The 24,818-nt window shown below is 40.2% G+C and overlaps 1 long non-coding RNA gene across 1 annotated transcript in view; it reads right to left on the reverse strand.

Annotated features, from left to right (window-relative positions):
• Positions 1 to 2,860: 2,860 nt before the first annotated feature.
• Positions 2,861 to 24,818, reverse strand: part of LOC148132588 (uncharacterized) — a 41,001-nt gene continuing 19,043 nt past the window's right edge. The window contains exons 2-3 of the long non-coding RNA XR_015748258.1: positions 12,466 to 12,541; positions 2,861 to 2,881 (exon numbers count right to left, since the gene is read on the reverse strand). This is a non-coding gene — a long non-coding RNA (uncharacterized LOC148132588). The remainder of the gene's footprint in view (positions 2,882 to 12,465; positions 12,542 to 24,818) is intronic.

Consider the following 24,818-nt stretch of genomic DNA (forward strand, 5'->3'; position numbering starts at 1 on the left):
TTCTTCTGTGAGATTTCCTGCCCTAGTTTGGCGTCTGAACTACTACTCTCTGCCAATAAAAGGTGGGGGGGTTGTGTGGTAGGACAGCAAGTTAATCACACACTTCAGTGTGGTTGATCTTCTTGAACCATTTGGCAAAACAGAAATGGAACAAAGTGGGAAATTTGTCCTTGCTGCAGAGTGCACAGTGTTGCCAACTGATCTACAGTTGCGTTGCCCAATTCTCAGATTCCTGATTCATCTGGAGGGCATCTGGATTCCTGATTCATCTGGAGGTTAGTGGAGGTATATCTACAAGGAAACCCACTGGAGCCATTGGGCATGTCAAATACATTAGAAAAATCATTCACCCTGGTAAGCTTGGAGCCAACCTTCTCCAGAATTTAATGACTCAGACATCAGCAAAGGTATGTGGTGGGTAGAAATTGCACATCCCAGCTTAGATAATTTTCGTGCTTAGATTCTTACAATATAACTAGGCAACTGGCAGCACCTGGCCAACTTCACCTAGGTTTTGAAACTAAACAGGGTTTGCCCTGGTTTACTCTTGGATGGGAACCAATGGCACTAACCAACGACCAGAGTGCTCATATATTTAAAGAAGGAGGCAATGTTTAACCACTTCCATTGCATCACCCCAAAAATTGCATGGCATATTTACATAGATACCATCGTAGATTCGCATGGAAGAAGACAGATAACAAGACAGCGTGTCACAACATTACAGTACAAACTCCATTTCAAGTGTGGGCACGTTTGAAAGGTACAATGACCTCATAATACATTTCATTATTTTGATGCCTTCATGGTTCAGTTCAGTTCAAATGAGTATAAAGTTTTATTGAAGGCTCGAGCTCTCTGCAAGAATCTGAGCTACTAATGGTCAAGAGAAATTAGGTGAGTTAAGAAAGAATTCAAGCTGGATTGGACTTAGATCTCTTGCAGGCATGCAGTGATTCGTAGAGCTCTATTTTCACTGCCCAAGTGGGACAGAGTAGGCACCACAGGCCAGTCCTTCGCTGTTTCCAGGGCGGCTCTTTGGGCCAGATCTAAGCACCCCTTGGGCCCCTGGGCCTTGAGTTGGATACCCTGGTGTAGGGTCTCCTGCTTGTGCAGAGGGGTTGAACTAGGAGACCTACAAGATCCTTTCCAACTCTGTTAATCTGTTAATCTCTTACTTTTATGCCCGTGTGCATTGGATACAATACATTTCAAGCCAATCTCAGTTGCTAAATAGCATGTCTAATTTTAAGTTGGCCAGTTAATATGAAAAAATATCAATGCACACACATTTTAATAAACCATGGTTTGCTTTAACAAATCAAACACATTCACAGAGGCTCATAAAATCAAGCTGGTAGACTTGACTGCATAATCAAAGCCTCATCCTTTTTTTTAAAGAGGTAGTCCTCGATGATTCATTTAATGACCATTCAAATATGCAACAAAAAAAGTGACTTATGGCCTGTTTTTACACTTATGACTGTTGCAGCATCCCCACAGTCACCTGATCAAACTTTGGGTGCTTGGCACTGGCATGTATTTACAATAGTTGCAGCATCCCAAGGTCCTGGAATTGTCTTTACAACCTTCTTAGGGAGTTTATGACAAGCAAAGTCAAGGGAGGACAACCAGGGGTGGGATTCAAATTTTTTAACAACCGGTTCTGTGGGTGTGGCTTAGGTGGTGGGTGTTGGTTGGTGGTCATGTGACTGGCTGAACGTGGCTTGGTGGTCATGTTATTGGCTGGGCATGGCCAACTTAATGTCACTCACATCAAGGCACAAATCTTCTTGCCTGGCCTCATGACTGTGGGGATGCTGCAACAGTTGTAAGTGTGAAAAATGGTCATAAATCACTTTTTTCAGTGCCATTGTAACTTCGAATGGTCACACCACACAAGCAAAGTACCAGCAAAGGAGCAGAAAAAAAACTCCAGAGAAGTTCTAGAGACAGGAAGTCTAGTACTGCCAAGAAAGTAATAAGGGTTAACGGAGAGGTAGTTTCTGTAAGCAACACTAGAATGTTTCCTTCCTGTCTTCCTTACAGGATTAGGCCAGTAATTTCTTCTAACAATTGGTTCTCTGAACTGCTTAGAATGTGAACAAGCGGTTCTAGCGAAAAGGTGAGAACTGGTAGAATCCCACCCCTGAGGACAACTCTAGTGATTTGCTTAACAGCCATGGCCAAAAAGGTCATAAAATGAAGCACAACTCACTTAACATCTGTCTTGCTTAGCAACAGAAATGTTGGGTTCTCTTGTGGTTGTACATTAAGGAGTACATGTATGTGACAAAAATAGGGTCTCCTACTTGGGCAGGGGGTTGGACTAGATGACCTACAACAGTGGTGGCTAACCTCTTTGGGTTCCTGCGCCAAAAATTGTGTATGCTTTTGCACGCTCGCACTCATGTGCCAACACCCAGAAGACAATGCGCGCCCTCCCATGCTGCTAAGTATGCACGCGTAATCCCCCACCCCACCCCCACTTCCCCCTTATCTGCACTGTGCCTCACAGATGATTTTTGGCCATTTTGAGGCCTTTTTCGGCCTTCCAAAGGCTTGTGGAAGGATTCTGTAGGCTTTGCAGGCCGAAAACTAGCCTTGTTTCGTCACTTCCAGTATTTTCAGAAAAACAGGAAGTGATGAAACGGAGCTAGTTTTCGGCCTGCAAAGCCTTCAGAAGCCTTCCACAAGCCTTTGGGAGGCCGAAAAAGGCCTCAAACCGGCCAAAAATCAGCTGTGAGGCACACACATGTCCAGTGAAGTAAGTTTGCCTGCAGCTCGTGTGCTGGCACAAATGGTTCTTCGTGCCACCTGTGGCACGCGTGCCATAAGTTTGCCATCCCAGACCTACAAGGTCCCTTCCAACTCTGTTAATCTGTTAATAAAGGAGACAGACATTTGTACAGTGGTAGCTACAATTTTGAGTTTTTTGACGTGCATACATCCCTGCCATCATTAAATAAGGGCAATGAGCTGTAAAGGTTAATAGCCAATTCTCAGTAGATGAATCTGCACGGGATACTAATAAAGTCAAAGTCAAAGAAAGCGCTTAGCGTCATGTGTGAATCTAACCAAGAATAATGTTGATGCTGAATTCCAGAAGCTGAACGTAAATGATACTCATGCAGTTGTGTACATGTGGCCTTCCCATAAAGACAGAACAAACCATCTATTCTTTTGTCTCATTCCTATCCTGTAATTTAGCAAAGTAAACTTGAACTGGCAACGTTAAACTGTATTTCTGGTCTTTAAACACACCCACACCCACCCACACATATGCACTTGGGAGTGAGTCACTAGTCCTGAGCACAAGATACAAAGATGACCACAAGGTTGATGCAGCATCGACCCAGCATTTTTAACACTGCTACTCAAGCCCTTTCATTTGCTATTCCTTCTGCCAAGGAAAGTTTTCACAAGAGCTCCTCGGATGAGCATTAACAACTTTGGGGCTGATGCAGTATTCAAATTTTTTTTTTTTTTACTAGTGGTTCTGTTGGCGTGGCTTGGTGGGCGTGGTGTGGCTTGGTGGGCGTAGCAGGAGAAGGATACTGTAAAATCCCCATTTCAAGGGAAGAATATACTGCAAAATCTCTATTCCCTCCCCAACCCACTAACCTGCTTTCTAGCTCCTTTCTCCTGTGCAGGGCAACAAAAGAAGACCCAGCCGATCAGCTGGGACTTGGGAGGCAGAGAATAGATGGGGGCAGGGCCAACCAGAGGTAATATGTTCACGGCACTTAGTAAACCGGTGTTGGAGGTTATCACATGAGGGAAGGCCGCCATAATGGTTCACTCCAGCAAGGGTCAAAGAAGAAGCAATACCATTTCCTTCTACTATCCTTGACAAAGTGAAGGTTTCTCTCCTCTCATTGGTCAAACAAAGGAAATCCCTTTACATCAAAACTTCACTTATAATTACTGAAGTGTTCAAAGTAGCCCTTTCTAAACTGTCTCCTTCAAACTTTTTGGCTAGTGGTGGTAGTCTAGCTTAACCTCCCACAACACCATCAAAGCCCAATCATAAGGTTCGATGATGAACATACTCTGAAAGGCTATAGTCTAACCACAGCATCTCCAACCTGAATCCACACTTTTGTTAGAGTGTTTGCAGCATGACTACTATTGTGAGACAACCCAGGAGCACAACACAGCATACATAGACTTTGTCTTTTAACAGTGGTTTATATACAAGACTGCTATATAGATACATACATGTGTTAGGCAAACACTTGGCAAGCAATTAATCTTCATTACTCTGCACGGAGAACTACAATGGAGATAGAACACGAGGAGAGAGAGATATGCCCTCTCAATAGTAGTAGACAGTCTAAGGTTAAAGTTTTTGGGGTTTGGGGAAAAAAACCACAGAGTCAGGTAAAGCATTCCAGACATTGACCACTCTGTTGCTGAAGTCCTATTTCCTGCAATCTAGTTTGGTGCAATTAACCTTGAGTTTGTATCTATTGTTTGCTCTTGTGTTGTTATGGTTGAAGCTGAAGCATTCATTGACAGGTAGGACATTGCAATGTATGATTTTATATACTATACTTAGATCGGACCAAAGGCTAGAATTTCGAGTCTGGTGGCATAAGGTATTCTGCAACGAGTAGAGGAGTGGAGAACTCTTCTTGTGAAATATTTCTAAACTTTCTTAACTGTGTTAATATCAGACACGTAATGTGGGTTCCAGACTGATGACCTGTATTCGAGTATTGGTCTAGCAAATGATTTGTATGCTCTAATTATTAGTGTTATATTACCAGAGAAAAAGCAACGTAAGATTAGGTTAATAACTCTTAACACCTTTTTGGCTATGTAGTTACAGTGGGCTCTAGCACGTAGGTCATTTGAGATGAGGACTCCAAGATCCTTGACAGAGTTTGGATCATCAACAAAATCTTGACGATTCAGCCTTATTTTATTTTCTGATTTTTTTTTCCAATATGAAGGACAGAGCATTTATTTGTTGAGATTTGAAGTTGCCATTTGTTTGACCATTCTGATACATAGTCAAGGTCTTTTTGAAGGGTAGCAGTATTGTCTGTGGTGTTGAATAGCTTTACATCATCAGCGAAGAAAATGCAGTTGCTCTTGATATGATCACAGAGGTCATTTATGTAGAGTATGAAAAGAGTTGGTCCTAGAACACTGCCTTGGGGGACACCATTATTGACAGGTACAGAATTTGATAGGACACTCCCAATTTTGACCATTTGTTGTCTGTTTGACAGGAATGCTTCTATCCAGTTATGCAGGTGTCCAGAGATACCGTAAGATTTTAGTTTTAGGAGTAGTTTGTTGTGTACCACTGAATCAAAGGCTTTACAGAAGTCTATGTAGATTGCATCTATTGCTTTGCCATGATCGAGTTGTGTAGTCCATATGTTTTTGCAGTGTTAGAGTTGCAGATTACAGGATAGTTTTTTTCCTGAAACCAAATTGTTTATTAGAGAGTAGGTTGTTTGTTTCTAAGTGGAGGATGATGGATTGGTTAATAATTGATTCCATGACTTTACAGGTGATGCAGCATAAAGAGATTGGTCTGTAATTTTCAACTAGGCTGGGGTCTCCCTTTTTGAAGATGGGGATGACCGTGGCTTGTGACCATAGTTTTGGCAAGGAGCTGGTCCTGAAAGATTTTTCAAAGGTTATGCTTAGAGGTTCGGCTATGGATAGCTTTTTTAAGAAGTAGGCACATATTCCGTCCGGTCCAATAGATAGAGATGGTTTAATATTGTGTAGTGCTTTTTCAACATTGTCTTCTGTAAAATCGATATGTATTAGGTCATTGTAGTTGTCTGTGGTTCGACTAGGAACTATTGGGCATGATCCATTGCTGTTTACAAATACTGAGCCAAAGAATGTGTTAAAGAGGTTGGCTTTAATAGGGTTGTCGTTGCAGTCTTTACCATTAGGTCCTTTTAGGGGTGGGATGTATCTTGAGTCTTTTAGTTTGTTGTTTACAAAATTGTAGAAAGTGCAGGTGGAATTGTCGCGAAGAAGGTTTTCTTCTTGTTTAATGTGATAATTGGTGCATTCAGTTTTTATTTGGTGGCATAAATTTTTGTATCGGCTTTTGAAGTTGGCAACGTGACCAGATTTGTTTTTCCGCCAAAGTGATTTCTTTTTGGATTGAAGCTTCCTTATTGTTTGGGGTAATTTGTTTTTTTCTGGTTTTGGGAGTTGTTAATGGTACATATAGTTTGATGACTCTTTTGACTTCAAGTAAAAATATGTTGTAATGGTCTTCTACAGTATTACATCCAGAGAATAGAAATTGCCAATCAAGGGATGAGAGATTGTTGTTTATAAAATCATAGTTGCCTTTTTTGAAGTTATAATTGGGGATTCCATCGTTGTGATTATTTTTGTGTGGACGTATGTTGAGACAAAAGTCAATCATGTTGTGGTCACTGTTGGAAAAGGGTTCTTTAATTTGTATTCCATAAATTGAATTGAAACTATTGCAGAAGATGAGATCGAGGCAGATGTTAAGTCTAATGTTGTTGGTTACTCGTTGTTCTAGTCCCAGATTTGTTACTGCATTGTAGAAGGTTGCATGTGTGGGTTCAGTTGTACATTTGTTAGGGGTCCAGTTAATATGAGGTAGATTGAAGTCACCAAGAAAGATAAAAGAATGTGGACAGGATGCTGCCCATGTTAGTAGTGTATTTAGCTTGTTTGCATGTTCGATGTCATAATCAGGGGCTCTGTAACATAGTAAGAACTGAAATGTGATATTTAAGGATAGTGCACAGACGATGGTCTCAGGAATAGCAAGCTCCTGGGTAACTTGGATGTTTTTTAGATGTAAGGACTTTTTATAGAAGATAGCAACACCACCTCCTCTACGAATTTCATGATCTAATTGGTAAACATGATAGTCTCTTACTGTGGTAATGAAGTCAGGGAGAGATGTGTTGAGCCATGTTTCACAGACAAATATGATGTCAAATTTAGCCATATTTAGTAAGAGGAGAAATTCAGGTATTTTATTCACAAGGCTTCTTGCATTGAGTAGCTTGCATATAAGGCCAGCTGTAGTTGGAATTGAGGTAGTTAGGGGCGTGCGTGCCTAGTTTTGGGTGATGGTGGATTGGTTGAAGTACGGTTGTGGTTGAAGGTTAAAGCTGAGTTGCGGGTTGTGTGACTTACTTTTAATACAGTCAGCATGGTAGTCAATGTACAGGTCCTTCTCTCCATTGTCTAGGTGTTTTTTAAGTTCTGTGCAGAGTACACGGGAGCTGGACGTTGCTGTATGGTTAGGTCAGAGTGAGAACGGAGGTTCTTATGGTTGGTGTTGCTTTTGGCAAGTGAATTTATAATATAAATGAATTTACATTTGCTTGATTCATTTTTGCAAATGACCCTGCAGAAGCGTGGAGCCACAGAGCCGTCTCTGTTTTTGAGCTCTTGGCCAATGCGGGAAATGTCAAGTATTTCATGAGGGGAGATGGTTGATGCTTGATAATCACTGATGATGTTTCGGACAGTTGTGATGTCATCATTGTCATTGATGTCCTCTAGACCAAATAAGATGGTGTTTGGACGTTTCCGTTCGCACTCAACAGCTTCTCTGATGAGGATTGGGATATCATTATTTGTCTGATTTATGTTTTTTTGTGGATTGGGTTGTGGATTGGGTTGTGGTTGTTGGGTAGAGATGTGGTTTGTAGCTATTGGATGTTCAGGTTTTTGCATTGTGTCTTTTTTTTCAAGGTTGGATAATCTTTCTTTTAAAGCATCCAAGGATGCTACTATGGTGTCAAGGGATGTTATTCGTGTTTCTATGGTATCAACTCTTTCAAACAGATCCAGTTGGGTACTATTACTATTAATCTCATCACTCCTTATCACCCATCCCCTCCCACTTGTGACTGTATGACTGTAACTTTGTCACTTGTATCCTTACGATTTTTTTTTTAAAGACAAATTTTATTAGTTTTACAAAGCAATACACAAACAAACAAGGCATAATAACATAAAAGATCTTTTCTGAAAAAACCAATAGAACATACAAAATAGTTCCAAATTGTAATATATATATTTACGTTATCTGTTCAACTTCGTATCTTATCCCAAGTTCTCCTTTTCATTCTATTATCCAAATTATATTTCTTACTAATTAAAATTTTATTGCTTTTCAAAAACAATACACAAACAAACAAACATAGAACATAAAAACATAAAACATCTTTTCTGAAAGTTGCTTGATCCCGGGTTAAAACTCTTCGCACAGACACAAATTCAAAAATCATATTCACTTTATATACCATTCCATATCTTATTACCATTTTCAATTTTCTATATAGCTTCTTCCCTCTTTTATCTTTCTTAATTTAATTTTATTTATCTCATCTCAGTTCGATTCATAATACTTATCATTCTTTGTCTGTTCTATTTCCAGCTATCCATTCATCTTTTCTCTTTAAACAAATTTCTCCTGTACACTTATTGGAGTGACGCCTTTAACTCTTTCCCCTAGCTTAATAATACTTAATATAACACTTAACTTATATTGGGATTCTGTTTAGTACATTCTAAAATTACACAATGAGTTTTATGAGAAAGGAAAAAACACAACAATAACAAAGAAAAAGCATATAAAACCACTATCAATGCCATTAAGAAACTAATCATACATATTAATACTCCTTTATATCTTAAGCATTTTATTCTAAATACACATATAAAAGCACAATCTTATGTACCTTACAACAGTGATCCCCAACCTTTTTATGCCGCGCCCGGTACCGCATCAGCTGGGCGCGCGCCCGGTACCGGCATGCTGGCGCCGCCATCTTTTTGATGAAAAGTGCTTCCGTGACCTCACCGGAAGCACTTTTTCATCAAAAAGATGCTACGCTTCGTGTTTTCCGGTAGAAATGGCTTTCACCCGGAAAAGTTCACCGAAGCACTTTTCATCAAAAAGATGGCGGCGCCAGCAACCAGCGGACGTAGGACTTGTTCCGACGGGACCGGTCTGCGCCCGGTGGTTGGGGACCCTGCCTTACAGAATCCCTTTTTCAATTAAATTTACCCATTGTCTCTAAATAAGTTTTGTTTCTTTAAATCTTGCTTCCCACCATTAAGGCTTCTCATCCCTCCTTTCTCTCTTGCTTATTCTTCTCCTTGCCCTTTTACCCCTTTGTCTCTCCTCCTCCCTTTTCTTCTTCTGCTTTCCCCCTTTCTGTTGTTTTCTAACCTTGTATCCACCTTTCACCTCATTTTTCTCTTTTTTGGTTGTTTTTTCAAGCCTTAAAATCCCCTTTTTCTTTTCCTCTTTCTCCTCCTCCCCAAATAGAACCATTTGTTCATCAAAGATGGCTTCTTCTTTGTCCCAATCGTCCTGCTGCGCAGTCAATTTTTCATAAGTGCATACCGCCATTTCTAGAAATTGAAAAAGAGTGCCCAAAGTATCTTTTCCATCTTGTTCTTCTTTTTTATATTTTTTATATTCAATTTTTAGTTCATCCACAAGCAAAGCCATCGTGAAGAGAAAAGTTTTTTCCAAGTGTTTTTAATCAAGAATAATTCCCAAAAGTTCCAAAGTCACCAAAGAATCCAAATAAACTATTTCTTTTTTTATTTCTCTATTTCTTTTTTTCTTTCTTCCATTTCTCTTTCTGGGGTTGCTGTTTGATCAAAGAGTTCCAATTAAGATATATCTTTTAGAAGCTGTATTAATATTCAAAGCTCTTTAAAATTCTAGGCAATCTCCTCCTTTTTCAAATTCTGCTCCAATTTTTTTTCCTCTCCCTTCCCACTTACAGCAACAATTTTCCTTTGAATGTTCAGAAATCCATACCTCCAATGCGGGTTTTCCGATTTCTTTTAAGATTCTATCGCTGTCACGTTCGGAAGGAGAGTGAAAAGAAGAAGAAAAAAGCTTTTCCTTTAATTTACATTCGCCGCTTGACACATTCTGGAAACGATGTTTCTTTAGCAAGTTTCAAATTCCAGGATACTTTCACTGTTACTTGTCCCGGTCAGCAAAGATCACTTTCAATTCTTCACAGCTCCTCCTGCACTTTCTTTTTCCGGCTGAGCTCTTCTATGTGGCGGCCATTGCTGACCGCCGCTCAGCTGCCTTTGGAAAAGGGGGTTTCGCTGGCTAGGGAAGAGAGGTGCGATATCTCTCGACCCTGCCAGACCCCCCTGTCTTCGCCACCTTCTACGGAGGTGGCTTAGCCCCGAAGCCAAATGGCTCGGGGCACTCGGGCAGTGAACACAGGCAGAAACCGCGCACAGTTGTGGATTCCTGCCTGCTCCGAAGCGCTGCAGACCGGAAATCGTATCCTTACGATTTTTATTGACTGTTTCCCAGTATGATTTTATTGTTTATTGTACCCTATGACTATTATTAAGTGTGGTACCTGATGATTCTTGACTCTTGATGAATGTATCTTTTCTTTTTATGTACCCTGAGAGCATTTGCACCAAGACCTAGTGTGCAAATTTCTTGTGTGTCCAATCACACTTGGCCAATAAAGAATTCTATTCTATTCTATTCTATTCTAAAATAAATCCTGATTTATTTATTATTTTTCAACCTGATGAGCAAGAATTTGCGTAGAGAAATCTTTCAAAAAAGAACTTCAGAGACATTCCCAGGTATGTGCACCAGTTTGGTGTAGAGCTTAAGATACTGGCCTAAAAAGCAGGAGACATTGAGTTCTAGTCCTGCCTTAGGCATGAAAGCCATCTGGGTGATAAGGGAAGTCACCCCTCCTAGAAGAATGAAATATTTTGGGAAATATTAAAAAACGCAGAATATCACGGGTAACTCTACTTCAGTGTTTCTCAACCATGGCAACTTTAAGATCTGTGATCTTCTAATCCCTGGATTATCCAGCAAGGTGGCTGGGGAATTCTAGGAATTGACATCCGTATCTCTTAAAGTTGCTAAGGTTGAGCAACATTGCTCTGGATGTTGGTTTCCAATTACTAGACTTAGGTAGAATAACTTTATTGTTACCTTAAATGTTCACTAGTCAGCATACATTAAAATGAAATTTCATTGCATACAGCTCTCAAAGGATCGCCACCTCTGATATACACTACATAAACATGACCAAAAAAAGATATGCAGATACCCATATACCCACATATACTGTATGACACAGAGAAACAACACAATCTAGTTTGGATGTATACATGTATATGGTGAGAAAAATGAATCTTGCAAGTTTACCAGACGGATGGCATACTATAATTCACTGTCAATGTAATCAAGTCAAAGAAGATGGACACTAGAATCTAAGAACTGGAGATTGCTCCATGATGAAATTACTGAATTTTTGTTTCCCCGAAAATATGGCCTTCCCTAAAAGTAAGTCCTAGCTTGATTTTTACATATAAGCCCTACCCCCCGAAAAATAAGCCCTAATTAAGATCCCACCCACTGCAGAGTGCACAGGTAAAACCTAAGCTAGGGTGGGGATGTGGGTTGGAGCTGCCCTATTATTGACCTGTGGACAGTTGTAGCCAGGCCTTCACACACCCCGACACCTGCCTTGCCGGCCCATTTCATCTGCAGTCGGGAAGGCTTTCCTGAAGGCCTCTGTAGCTGAAAACAAAGCTCCAGATCGACCAGAGCTCTGTTATCAGCTGCAGAGGCCTTCAGAAAAGCCTTGCCGGCTGTGGAAGAAAACGTTCTTGAAGGCCTCCGACAGCGAAAAGGAGGATGTGGGTGACGCATGTAAGTGAGGTTAGTCAGTGGATGACATCCCCTGAAAATAAGACCTGGTGCCTTTCTTTGGTGGCAAATATATATATATATATATATATGAGAGAGTCTTATTTTTGGGAAAACATGGTAATTTAAACACCAAACAAACATCCAAAATGCAACAACAACACCCAACACTAGAAAAATGTTTTTTAAAGAATGCCACACCAAGATTTTTTTTAAAAGGCCAAGACATTTTTGTGGGAATTCCAGAATTGGCACCAAGTCAGTCTGTCTAGGAAACAACACCCAAATGGATATCTCAAAATCAACTACATGCTCCTTATCAATTATTACCTCGCCTGTTACAGCAGCTTGAAGCATACAGTGATTCTGATATAGTTGTGGACTAAGTAATTCACAATGCAATCTTATGCCTGTCTGCCAAGAAATAAAATTTATTGAATTCAATACAATATAAGCTTCAGACAAGTATCTGCAGGATGCACATAAATCAAAACTGAGGGGTTCTTAGTAGTCTCTGAGCTTGGTGGTTTTCTGGCAGATATTTGATTACCCAAATTAGAGAACATCATCAGCACTGATAATGTTTCCTAGTTTGAGCAATGAAATGTCTGCCAGAAAACCACCAAGCTCAGAGACTACCAAGAACCCTTCATTTCACCTCCAGGCTACAAATATTTTCCTTTATTGGTAAATCAAAATTGCAATATTTAACTCCTCCTAATTTTCCAACAATGTAATTTTGTTATGTTTTGGCTTACCTTGATATGTGTGTATCCACCCAGTCCCTGTGATTTGCCCACCATAGTCAGCCAATTATAGCAAATATAAACCGCCCTGTAATGTCAAAAAAGGGAATTCTACCTTCTGTTTTATTCATCCAGATAAATGATTGTTCCCCTTATTAGGCTGTCATATATGTCCTGATTCCTAGAGAGAAAAATTTCAGCTGTTTCACAAAGATAGAAATGTGCACAACAAAACAAAAACCACTGGCTGATTATTATGTTTAGAAATACATTTAAAAATAGTTTCCATAATTTCCATTGCGAACTGTATTTCAGTACTGCACTCTTCCAGAGGTGAGAGATTGATTAGTTTCTTTCTTGAGAAATTAGAACCTCAGTTCAGCAAGAATTACATCACAAATTGACCTTCATTTAGCAAAAGTTAAGTCCCCCCATGAATCTGTTTGAGCTTCCAAGTTACGTAGTATCAGGTTTCGCTGACACAAGGAAACTGGCAAGGGTAGGTTGAAAAAGTGGGATTGGGATTGAAGCTCTACTTATGTACACTACTATGTCCATGAAAAGGGTGGGACTTTGACTGACTTTTTTGCCAGAGGTGGTATTCAGCCGGTTCACACCTACTCGGGCGAACCGGTAGCAAGAATTTGGTGTGGGTGGCTGAACTGGTAGCAACATCGAGCTGGCCATGCCCCCAACCTGGTCGCCCAGTTTCCGCTCACTTGCTTGCCCTGCCCACCCGATGCTCGCTCGCTCTAGTTTAAAGGAGGACTACTCCCCTGCCTTAGCCATGCATTTTCAAGCAGCCACTTGAAAACACATGCCTGTGAGCAGAGCAGCGGTCTGTTAACCTGCAAAACTGTTCCAAGGCTGGATTCTTCATGGACACTAGAAGCATCGCTTCACCTTGTGAGTAAAGTGCCTGGAGTGAGAGGGAAAGAACGCTGGGGGAGAGGGGGGAAAATCCAGCCATGGGGAAGTTTGCAGGAGCTGCAAATGCAAGTCTGTTAACCTGCAGAACTTCTCCAATGCTGGATTCACTTCCCCTTGTGAGTAAAGTGTCTGGAGTGAGAGGGATTGAAGGCTGACAGGTATGTGTGTGTGTGAGAGAGAGAGGGGGGAGAGGGAGGGGGGGAGGGAGGAGAGGGAGAGAGAGAGAGAGAGAGAGAGAGAGAGAGAGAGAGAGAAGAAGAAAGAAAGAAAGAAAGAAAGAAAGAAAGAAAGAAAGAAAGAAAGAAAGAAAGAAAGAAAGAAAGAAAGAAAGAAAGAAAGAAAGAAAGAAAGAGGAAGGGAGAGAAAGAAAGAGGAAGAAAGAGAAAGAAAGAGAAAGAGGAAGGGAGAGAAAGAAAGAGGAAGAAAGAGAAAGAAAGAAAGAAAGAAAGAAAGAAAGAAAGAAAGAAAGAAAGAAAGAAAGAAAGAAAGAAAGAAAGAAAGAAAGAGTGTGTGGTGTGTGTGAGAGAGAGAGAGAAAGAAAGGGGGAGAATGACAGAAAGAGACAAAGAAAGAGAAAGAAAGAAAAAGAAATAGGAAGGAAGGGGGAGAGAGAGAGAGAGAGAACTCTGTGCTATTATTTTTAATTGTTCCATTATTTATCATGTGTTAATATTTTACACTGTCCCTACACCTAGAGTGATTCTACTGCCTTTCTTTTGCCCAGGGCTACCACATATTTTTCAGGGTTTACATGCATTCAATGTCTATAGTCCAGAGCATAAACACATGTGTGTTTAACAGAGTTGAAAGGGACTTTGGAGGTCTTCTAGTCCAAGCCCCTGCTCAGGCAGGAAAACTGAGGATGCCAAACTCTGAGTAGAGGTCCTGGGAAAGGTGTCAGAATAACACTTAGAAGGGACTTTAGAGGGAACCCTATACCATTTCAGAGAAATAGATGTCCAGTCTTTTAAAAATTTCCAGTGATTGATCACCCAGAACTTCTGGGGACAAGCAGGTTCACTGATTAATTGTTCTTACTGTCAGAAAGTTTCTCCTTAGTTTTCGGTTGCTTCTCTCTTTGTTCAGTTTCCATCCATTGCTTCTTGTTTGACTCCTGGTGCTTTGGAAAATACATTGCCCCTCCCTTTCTTTCTGGCATCCCCTTAAAAGCCTGTTGCCTATCGCACTCTTGGGCAAAGCATGTGAGCCATTTTCTCCTTTCAGTGGTCCATAAAAGTACATCTATAGTATGTAGATAATAAAGTCAAAAAAAGATGAACAACATTTTTACAGAACTATAGATAAGTTGAGGCTGGGTGTAACAAGGAATGGCTGGGAAGGGAAGGGCCAGGTGAAGCAGCCTTCAAATGAGTTACATTAAGTTGGCCACACCCACTCAGTAACATGACCACCAAGCCACGCCCACCAAATAAGCCATGCCCACAGAACCGGAAGTAAAAAAATTGAATCCCACCACTGTTTTTTGCTCTCTCTTTGGATATTCCTAAAGTAACAACATCCTGGAAGAAAGCAATGGCAACTATTTCAAGGTCAACCTTAATTTGGGGGTCATCTTTTGCTTTTACCCAAAGGAAGAGTCATACTAAAATAAAAACACCAAATATTTCAGTTTCGTATGCTTAGTGTTCAAGACAGCACAGAGTAAAACAGTGTTTTTCAAACTTGGCAACTTTAAGATATGGATTTCAACTCCCAGAACTGAAGTCAGGTTGGCCTGGTATTTCTGGAAGGAATTAGTTTGGAGGATTCTAGTAGAGTAGATGAGATGAAGCACTCAACATTCCCAATTCAATCATGGGGCTGTCTGGTTATGGCTTAGTGTGTGGAATGAAACCAGCCACTGCAATTTGTCAGTCCAGATTTATAGTATAGCACAGTGTTTCTTAACCAACCTTGGCAATTTGAAGATCAATGGACTCATGCTGGCTGTGGAATTCTGGGAGTTGAAGTCCACATATCTCTAAGCTGATATGGTTAGATACAGGGGGTGGGCAACTATGGCTCTTTTGCAACTTATGGACTTTAATTCCCAGAAGTTGAAGTCCACAAATCATAAAGGGGCCAGAGTTGCCCACCTCTGGTATAGCATAATGTAAGAACCCAGTCAGGTTTGGTATATTCAGTAAATAGTCAAACAAAACTTGGCTTAGTGTGATGTGCATGGTAGTTCATAGAATTGTTCAGTGGTGGGATTCAAACATTTTTTACTACCGGTTCTCTGGGCGTGGCTTGGTGGGCGTGGCAGGGGAAGGATACGGCAAAATCTCCATTCCTCCCCCACCCCCACTAACCTGCTTTCCAGCTCCGTTCTCCTGTGCAGGGCAACAAAAGAAGACCCAGCCAATCAGCTGGGACTCGGGAGGCAGAGAATAGATGGAGGCGGGGCCAGTCAGAGGTGGGATTTGCCGGCTCTCTGAACTACTCAAAATATCCGCTGCCAGTTCTCCAGAACCGGCTGAATACCACCTCTGGAATTGTTATGCAGCACATAGGAGTGTTGAAATCAGTATGTCTAGGTTTTAGAATAATTGAGAAATGCAACATTTTTATTGTCTTTATCTCTACCATGGGGGAAACAAGAATGAGAAAGTTGCTCCATAATAACCTCTGGTATCAACGTAAGCAGTGTTTGGATTTTTTTTTAATGTCCAAAATATAGAGGAGAGGAGGATTGAAAATGACAGTCATGTCTAAAAATCATATGCAGAAGATATCTTCTGTAGGGAATCAGCCACTCTTCGTCATCCTGCTTTTGCACATATTTCAATATATTTTAATTTCCTAAACCTGGGACCCAATAAAGCCATAATACTATCATGTGCACAGGTAATCCTCTACTATTACAGTTGAGCCAGGAAGTACAGTCATAAGTCAATACTGACCATTAAGTGGATCATCATGAAACCGACCCAATTTAAGGACATTGTTGTGGCCATTGTAAAATGAATATGGCTGTTGTAAAGCAAACATAATAGTTATTAAGCAAACTGTCCACAACAGGCTTTTTTTTTTGCAGGAAACTGGAAATAAACATCATAATTTGAGGTCACACGAACACTAAATGAATTGTAAATGAGGTCTGATTGCCAGATGCCAAAATGTGATGACATAACCATGAGGGAGGGGCCTGTCAGAACTTTGAAACTGGATCATAAGTACCTTTTTGGGGGTCCATCATAACTTTGAACAGTCACCAAGCACCTGGTCATTAAGCGAGGACTACCTGATCATGGTAGCACTGTAAAATTAATGTAAAACAATATGAAGTCATGATGAACGTGATGTCACTTGTCTCTGGCCTGTACCCAGATCTACCTATCCGTCAGTTACAGCTGTTATTCTACCCTGAGATAAGAGGGAATATTCTTCTGGTTTATGAATCTCTCAAAAACCTGTTCCACAGGGACTCTTGCAGGGAACCCATGGGTGCAACTTAAAGAAGCATTGGGGCATGATACAGCCCTGAGTTAATTGGCTATTGGAGCTGCGGTGGTGCAGTGGTTAGAGTGCAGTATTGCAGGCTAACTCTACTCACTGCCAGGAGTTTGAACCTGACCGGCTCAAGGTTCAGTCAGCTTTCCATCCTTCCAAGGTAAGCAAAATGAGGATCCAGATTGCTGGGGGCAATATGCTAACATTGTAAACCACTCAGAGAATGCAATAAAGTGGAATATAAATTGAAGTGCTATTGCTATTGGTATTAGAAGGGGATTTTAGCAAGCTAAACCTGCCTTTTCCTAATTAGACAGAGGGAGATAGTGATTTTTTTTTTAAAAAAAAATGTTTAGATTAGATTAACAGATGTGGAAGGGACCTTGTAGATCATCTAGTCCAACCCCCACCCCCACCCAAGCAGGAGGCCCTACACCATTTCTGCATGCAACCGGTCCAGCCACACACCGAATCTGATTAGAATGAAAGCACAAGTATAGCCCCATAAAGCTCTGAAAAGATTCTCAAGAAGAAAGGAAAATATTTTCCCTGCCTTTTGCTGCTTTTTTTTAAAAAAGGGTATTAGTGACTGTGGGTGTATGTGTGAGTAAGTAAGTAAGAGAGAGAGAGAATGAGCAAACAAGTGAGTGAGTGAGAACAAATTTAATTTACTGCAAAACATTCTTTCTGGAATATGCCTTTCCCTCTGGGTCATTTCTTCATTAATCCCAAATCAACAAAACATTGCTTATGGTAACATTTATTTTTTTACTGGGATTTTTGAACCCATTTCATTGTTGAGGAGTTTGGGGGTTTTTTTGCAATTATTCTGTGGTCCATTTAATCTTCCAACACTTTCATCACTGTCATTTTGTTTACAGTTGCACTAGTGCTAGACAACTCTTCCAAACGTTATTGAAAATGTTTCCTTTATATCATCAAATACATGTCAAAGAAATATCACCAGTCAGTTATCCATTGGGGCACATCAAACAGTTTGGGGATGTAACATGGCAACAAAAGTTGTGATTTGGATAGAAATCTTTATTCTTTTTATTAATCTGTTAATTATTCCTCATTGCCACTCAGAAACTACCCACAAATATCATTTCCACACGCTGTTCCGCATAATTTCTGGTGTTTTATTTATTTATTTTATTTATATCTTGCCTTTATTCTTTTTTTTATAAATAACTCATGGTGTCAAACATACCTAATACTCCTTCTTCCTCCTATTTTACCCATAACAACAACTCTAGAGATGAACTCTAGGCTGAGGGAGAGTGACTGGCCCAAGATCATCCTTAGGCTTTCATGCCAAAGGTGGGACTAGAACTCGCAGACTCCTGGTTTCTAGCATGCCTTAATCACTAGGCCAAACTAGCTTTTCCTGCCTGGTGTATTATGACTGTCACATCACGTGGCATCACCTCAAAAACTAGCATTGGATGTAGTTAGGAGTTGAATGGGAGACCATGAAGAAATTTCTGGGCAATAGGCTATACAGGAAAATCAAAAACACAGCCCAGAAGAAAGCAATAATAAACTTATTTTTGAATTATTCCCCCCAAAAATAGAGTATTTGTTCATTTGGTCACAAGGAGTTGGACACGAGTTGATGGATATTTTATTTTACTTTATATCAGGGTTCAACCTGTTGTTTTTTTCATGCTGAACACCTCTGAACCGTAGTAATAAAAATCTCAGTTAAGGGGATTATTGCCAAGTGACAGTCATCATAGGGAACTATTGCTACCTCAAACTCTTGCTGGTGCCTTATTGATCCATGACATTATTAGCCACAAAAAGAAAAGTAGCTCATTTTGATGATACAGAACATGATAGACCGAGTTAATGTATCGTTCAGTGGGAGACTGTTTCAGAAAGTAAGGAGACAAAATGTTCAAGTTTAGGCTTAACTGGGAACTTTTCTAACTAAAGTCAATTAACTATCAACAGACAAAAACGTATTTAAGGAAGATGTTGTCCCATCTTATCTGCAGATTGTCCTACAGTGATGTTAAATAAGACCAAAAGACAGGTTATCAGGTAGATATTTTGCACTCATGCAAGTTAAAAATTACCTGAAAAAATGCTTGGAGGCCTGTAATTATTAATACACTTTTCCAAGCACAAAAATATCTTATCTGTTGTAATCAAGTGTTCTTTAATTCTGAAAGGCATTAGGTTACATATTGGTAGGGAGGAAGACAGAGAAAAAAATAGCAGCTTGCCAAGGGTTTTTTTTTTAAAAAAAAAATGTGCAAAAATGGGACACATTCAAAGGGGCCCAACACATATTAAAACTATGGCAGAATTTTTAATCATATTATGATAGCTGCCATCTTGGTCTCCACCACTATCTCATATTCACCTTTGGTTCCGCAAATATTTAGGCTGAAGAGGAACGAACACATAAACTTTAAAGAGGGAGTCAGCAAATTTCCTTTTTGTGGGATGGTGGGAGATAAAGTTTTTCAAATAAACTGAACTGGGAATAATTTGCTAAGGCCCATATTCCAAGAATTATCTTGATACTAACATTGTTGGTGATAGTGAAATTAATACTTGTCCCAAGGAGCATCTACCTCCTCACCACTGTATCACTGCAGTTATAGAAAAGAGAAAGAATTTACATATGCAAATTATAATCAATATGTAACTATATCTGCTGCTCCAAACAAAAACAAAACAACCCAGACGCTTCTGGCCCTTAAAAATGTTTATGGCACAAGGTTTTGTGAACTATGCCCCACAAAAAATAAATCAGTACTCAGGCCAGCGAATGAATGTAAAATATCTCACAATTTCATTTGCAGAAGGCTTACAGAGAGGGCAAAGTTGGCACAGACTTTTGCCCTTTCATTTTCCAGTGCTGTCGCTGAATGTTCCTGCTTTTGTTCTGCTTATCTTTCAGTATATAAAAAGAAATCCACAATGTGTCTTTTTTAATAAAAAAAAAACAGGATGAAAGGTAAGTACAGGGCCAATTCACACTTTCTTTTTTTTGCCTATCGCCATTGCAGGCCATTCACTGCTTCCTGTGTATAGGAATGGAGGGCGTTGCCTTCTTCCAACCATAAATGCACTCACTCCTTGACTATGTGTTTCCAGCTTGGATTCAAAACTGCGGTTTTCTAGCTTGAGACATGGGAAGCCCTCCAGAGTACTCTAGAACAGTGGTCCCCAACCTTTTTTGTACCAGGGACCAGTTTCACGATTATTCATTCTTTGCGGCCTGGTTCAAAATGATCCACGGACTGGTACCGGCATCAGCACGCACGACCAAGGCAAGGCGAGCCAAGCGACCGGTCAGCCAGCCATCCCCCGCTTCTCCCCGCCACCTTCAACTCCTCCTTTGTACCTTCTCACGGTCGATGGGCTTTTCGGGCTCTTTCTTAATCTCCTCCTGAGTAACGCGAGACTCCACCGCCCTCAGGACGGCTCTTCGTTCAAAGCCGCCCCCCCCCCTTCGACAAAACTAAGGCGTGAGGATTCCTTCAGCACCCAAACGCCACTTTCCAACCGACGACTGACAAGCTCACCTGGAAGCACTTTCTCAAGCGCTGTCGAAACAAGATGGCGGCGCCCAAGCAAAGTAGGCCCTACTTTCATTCTTTGCGGCCCGGTACAAAATGATCCACGGCCCGGTACCGGTCTGCAGCCCGGTGGTTGGGGACCCCTGCTCTAGAATCTTCCGTTCTAGCCATGGCTTCTAAGGCCTAGTTCCATCTGGCTATATCGGCAGGTCCTTTCCCCACTGGGCTGGGAATTGTTCTGGGGACCCTTTTGCTCTAAGCTCCTGGTTGCTATCTTCTCTGCTGGTTGAAACTTGCTGTTTTTTTTTTAAATAATCATGAGGTTTTTCCAATGATAGACAGTTACATCAATAAATCATCTTCACGAGAGCCAGTTTGGAGTAGCGATAATGGTTTTGAGAATCAGCAGAATCTGATTCTGATTCTGCTTATAAAGAAAAAAAAAATGGGTCCACAAAGATCCCAGTCAATTACATTTGCCTACTCTGCATGGACAGGAAGGGCAAGAAGGAAGGGGATGATTTTTGCAATGGCAAATCAGAATAGACCTGGAAGATTCCTTGGAGGTCTTCTAATCCAACCCTATACCATTTCAGACAGGTGACTATCCAGTCTTTTCTTAAAAGCCTCCAGCAATGAAGCACCTACAACTTCTGAAGGCAAAGCTGTTCCACTGGTTGATTGTCCTCACTGTTAGGAAGTGTTTCTCCTTAATTCCAGGTTGCTTCTCTCCTTGATTAGTTTCTTGTCTTGCCTTCTGGTGCTTTGGAAAATAAATTGACAACCCCCCCTCCTTCTTTGTGGCAACTCTCAAATACTGGAATACTGTTATCACATCACCCCTAGTCCTTCTTTTCCCTAGACTTGCCATACCCAGTTCCTGCAAATGTTCTTCATATGTTTTTGTCTCCAGGTCTTTAACCATCCTAGTTGCTTTTCTCTGCACTTTTTCTCAACATATTTTTTTTAATGTGGTGACCAAACTGGATGCAGTAGTCCAGGTGTGGCCTTATTAAATTCTAGTCCAGATTGAACACCCTTTGCCAACCCATTGCACTCTGGACTAGAACTTCTGAGCTTGTCTTAAGAAACAGATGGGAGCAGCATGGCACACACACACACACACACACACACACACACACACACACACACACACACACACCACAGAGACAAATATACTCCACCAAGTGCCTAGGAATATTCCAAGAATGCTCTGCTCTCCGCTCCCAACTTTTTCTGGGCCAAAAGCCCCCATCCAGAATTTGGGAGCTATGAAAAAGATCAACCCCAACCCTCAATAGGCAGCTGGTGGGACCAGGATGAAAACATAATTTTATGCTATTAAATTTATATTAGAATTAACTATATTAGCAAGGTTGCTGTGCAATTGTACATTTCATAAGGCAAACATGGAGCTGGAGAGAGAGAAATAAAGCACATCCAACAAGATTATTTTCAGCATTTTTACATTTCAGTTGAAGAAATAATTACTTTCTTAAATTCTGATCATCTGACATTTCCATTAAAAGGCCTACTGAAATGAATGTGTATCCCAATGAAGGATACTGCTACTCTGGTAAATGATAATAAATGTAAACCCATGCACTAATATCAGGGCTAATGACTGCCTTAAAAGAAAGTTAATTACTAAATGCATTGTCTCTGCTTACCATAGAAGCTTTTGCTCTGGATCCAATTATCTGGATTAATTGTTTCTGCAAGACAGGATGGGAAAGGCTCAGTTGTAAACTAATCAGAATTCATAAAAGGGCATAATCCTATTTTTTCCCCCTAAAGCAAATCCTTAAATCTTACCCCCATGGATTTTTTTTTGACTAAATAGCCAGTCTGAAAACCTTCCTTCACTTTATCCAATTCCAATTAATTACTAATTAGTAGCTTTCCCAATTCTGTAAAACCCATGCAAGCTTTCATCACCTCCAAACTGCTAGAATCTGCAGCCACTTGATTTACTCCAATAATTGCACATTATACAATTCCATAGGCCAGAATCAGCATCCTGTCCTCCCCAGCCTCCTTTTCTATGTCCTTTCTAGAAACTACAGAGTTTGCATGGCTAAATTCAGCACCAAATCACCAAAGCAAGATCGGCCACCAATTTTATCTAAACATAAATTTTAAAAAGATTCACAAGCTTCTTGAGTAAATCTTTGCACATCCAAAACAGAAAATGAACACACACAAATATCCAGTTGCTATGATGCCATCGTATTACTGTCTACCAACTGCAGTTCCAGAATTTTTTTTAAAAATGTCCTTATCCATTCATTGCAATCTACTTTTCCAAATGAGCTTTCCTGCCAGCCACGAATGGTGTACACCAGATGTTTGTCCTCCTTTAAGAAATATATGAATGTGAGAAAGAAACTTCATTGCAAGTCTGTTGATTTGGAGAATCCCTATGATGCAATGAATAGGCTTGAATTATGGAACATTTTACATAAATATGGAAATGGACATTGATTGCCAAATTCAGTAAGAAAGCTACATTGGGCAAGTATTTGTTATCATGTTTTCATTGTTTGTATTATATTTTGGTTTTTATATTTTCCCAGATTAAAAAAATAAATAAACTGAAAACAGTGAAAAGTGTTTCTTTTTAAAATCATTGGGATAATTATTTTTTTGTATGGGATCTGTGTGCTTTCTGATTCAGTAAAGTGATTTAATTTTATCTGTCTGTTCGCAACAACAGTGCTGCTTGGAGACAAGTACTTATTGTCTACAGCAAAAAATATCTCTAGAAAAATAATTAGATTTCAAAGTAATTCTGCCATCACTGCTTTTTTCAATCACTGGGCTGAATGGATCATATGAACCACTCAGCAGCATTCAGAAGGATTATAAACCGTTTCATCTCCCCTTAATTTTATAGTATCTATATCACCTTGATAGTAACTATATCAACTTTTGGGATAATGAAAGTCACAAGTTCAGGATTCATTCATGTTTCTGGATGGCTTTATAAATCCATCCTCTGAGATAAAAAGAAACAGAACGAAGCTTCACAATGGACTCACTTGTATATCTGTTTGACCACGGTGCAATTATAAATATGTTAAAAATAAAAGTCCTATTTTAAATCAGGGAAGCCATATCTTGGAGTAAGGCGTACAGTTTTTGCAGAATAAAAGCTGAGGATAACATGGGGGAGGTAATCCAGAGATAAAAGAAGATAAAGTCCCAGAGGCAAAAGGAAAAAAAAAAAAGCTTTTATGAACTGTTTGCAGTCCTAACTATGTCAGTCTAATCAAGATCTTTGCCAGAGATTGTAGATTTTTAAAAGTATTAAATCATCAATGTGCTACAAGAGGTCTCTGAAACAATGGCTCCACTGCTCCTTTAGATTTCTTGTCCCTGCTTTTCTGGCTTTGTTTTTATAGGATGCTTTTGATGTTCTTGGTGCCAAACACGCAAGTTGTTTCTCTACTTGAGTACTCTGAAGGAAAGGGTGGGTTAGAAAAATAACAAACACAACTTGCTCTTCCGTTAAACTTCTGTCCCACTAGAATAATATGGCACTTCCTTCTCTTCAGTAGACACCATAATGGGGTTTTTTTTTTTTTTTTTTGTGGGCATTAAAATGTCTAATTCTTTTAAATAAAAGGAAGTAACTGAAAAGCTGCATTTGCTCCTCTGAGATCAAGGCCCCGATTCACTCAGTTTTCTTGAGAACTACAGCCTGTCCCTTCCATCCAGCTTGCTCCAAACCTAACTTACGGAGGCGGGATAGAAACAGTTACTTATGGAGTTGCTTGCACGTCAACCGCAGTCCTAATGAACGTTCACTTGGGGACAAGTGAGGAAGAAAAGTAGTCCTAAGTGGGGCTGGCAAACTGACAGAAAACACTGGAGACAATAAAGGACAGAACAGATACGCTGGGTGAGGCAGAGCTATAAAGAAAGGTGAAGGTTTGATAATAAATCATTCAGTGCCTTTTTCTTCAACCACTTGGCCAAGGAAAATGTTATGCTGATTGCAACAAATGTGCAATGCAAGTTTTTTCTGTTCCTGAAATAGACTTAACCATTTTTCTCACTAGACAAAAGACTTTGGTCCTATAGATACAAATCAGTGCTTAATATCATTTACTAAAAATAAATTGTGTACTGTGTTCCATGTGTAGTCTCACTTATCCTCCAGGTTTCCAGGTCCTCCTCCAAGAAGTCTTGAACCTGGCAGAAGCTTCTCAGGCATTTAATAGCAACAGCAATAGCACTTAAACTTATATACTGCTTTACAATGCTTTACAGGCATCTCTAAGCTGTTTACAGAGTCAGCCGATTTCCCTCAACAATCTGGGTCCTCATTTTACCCACCCCATAAGCATGGAAGGCCGAGTCAACCTTGAGCCTGGTGAGAATTGAACTGCCAAATTGCAGGCAGCCAGCAATCATCAGAAGTAGCCTACAGTACTACAC

This window comes from Notechis scutatus, chromosome 2 (genome assembly GCF_049901735.1).
Source record: "Notechis scutatus isolate UNSWTSFEM ecotype Mainland chromosome 2, rNotScu1.2, whole genome shotgun sequence".
Taxonomy (NCBI): domain Eukaryota; kingdom Metazoa; phylum Chordata; class Lepidosauria; order Squamata; family Elapidae; genus Notechis; species Notechis scutatus.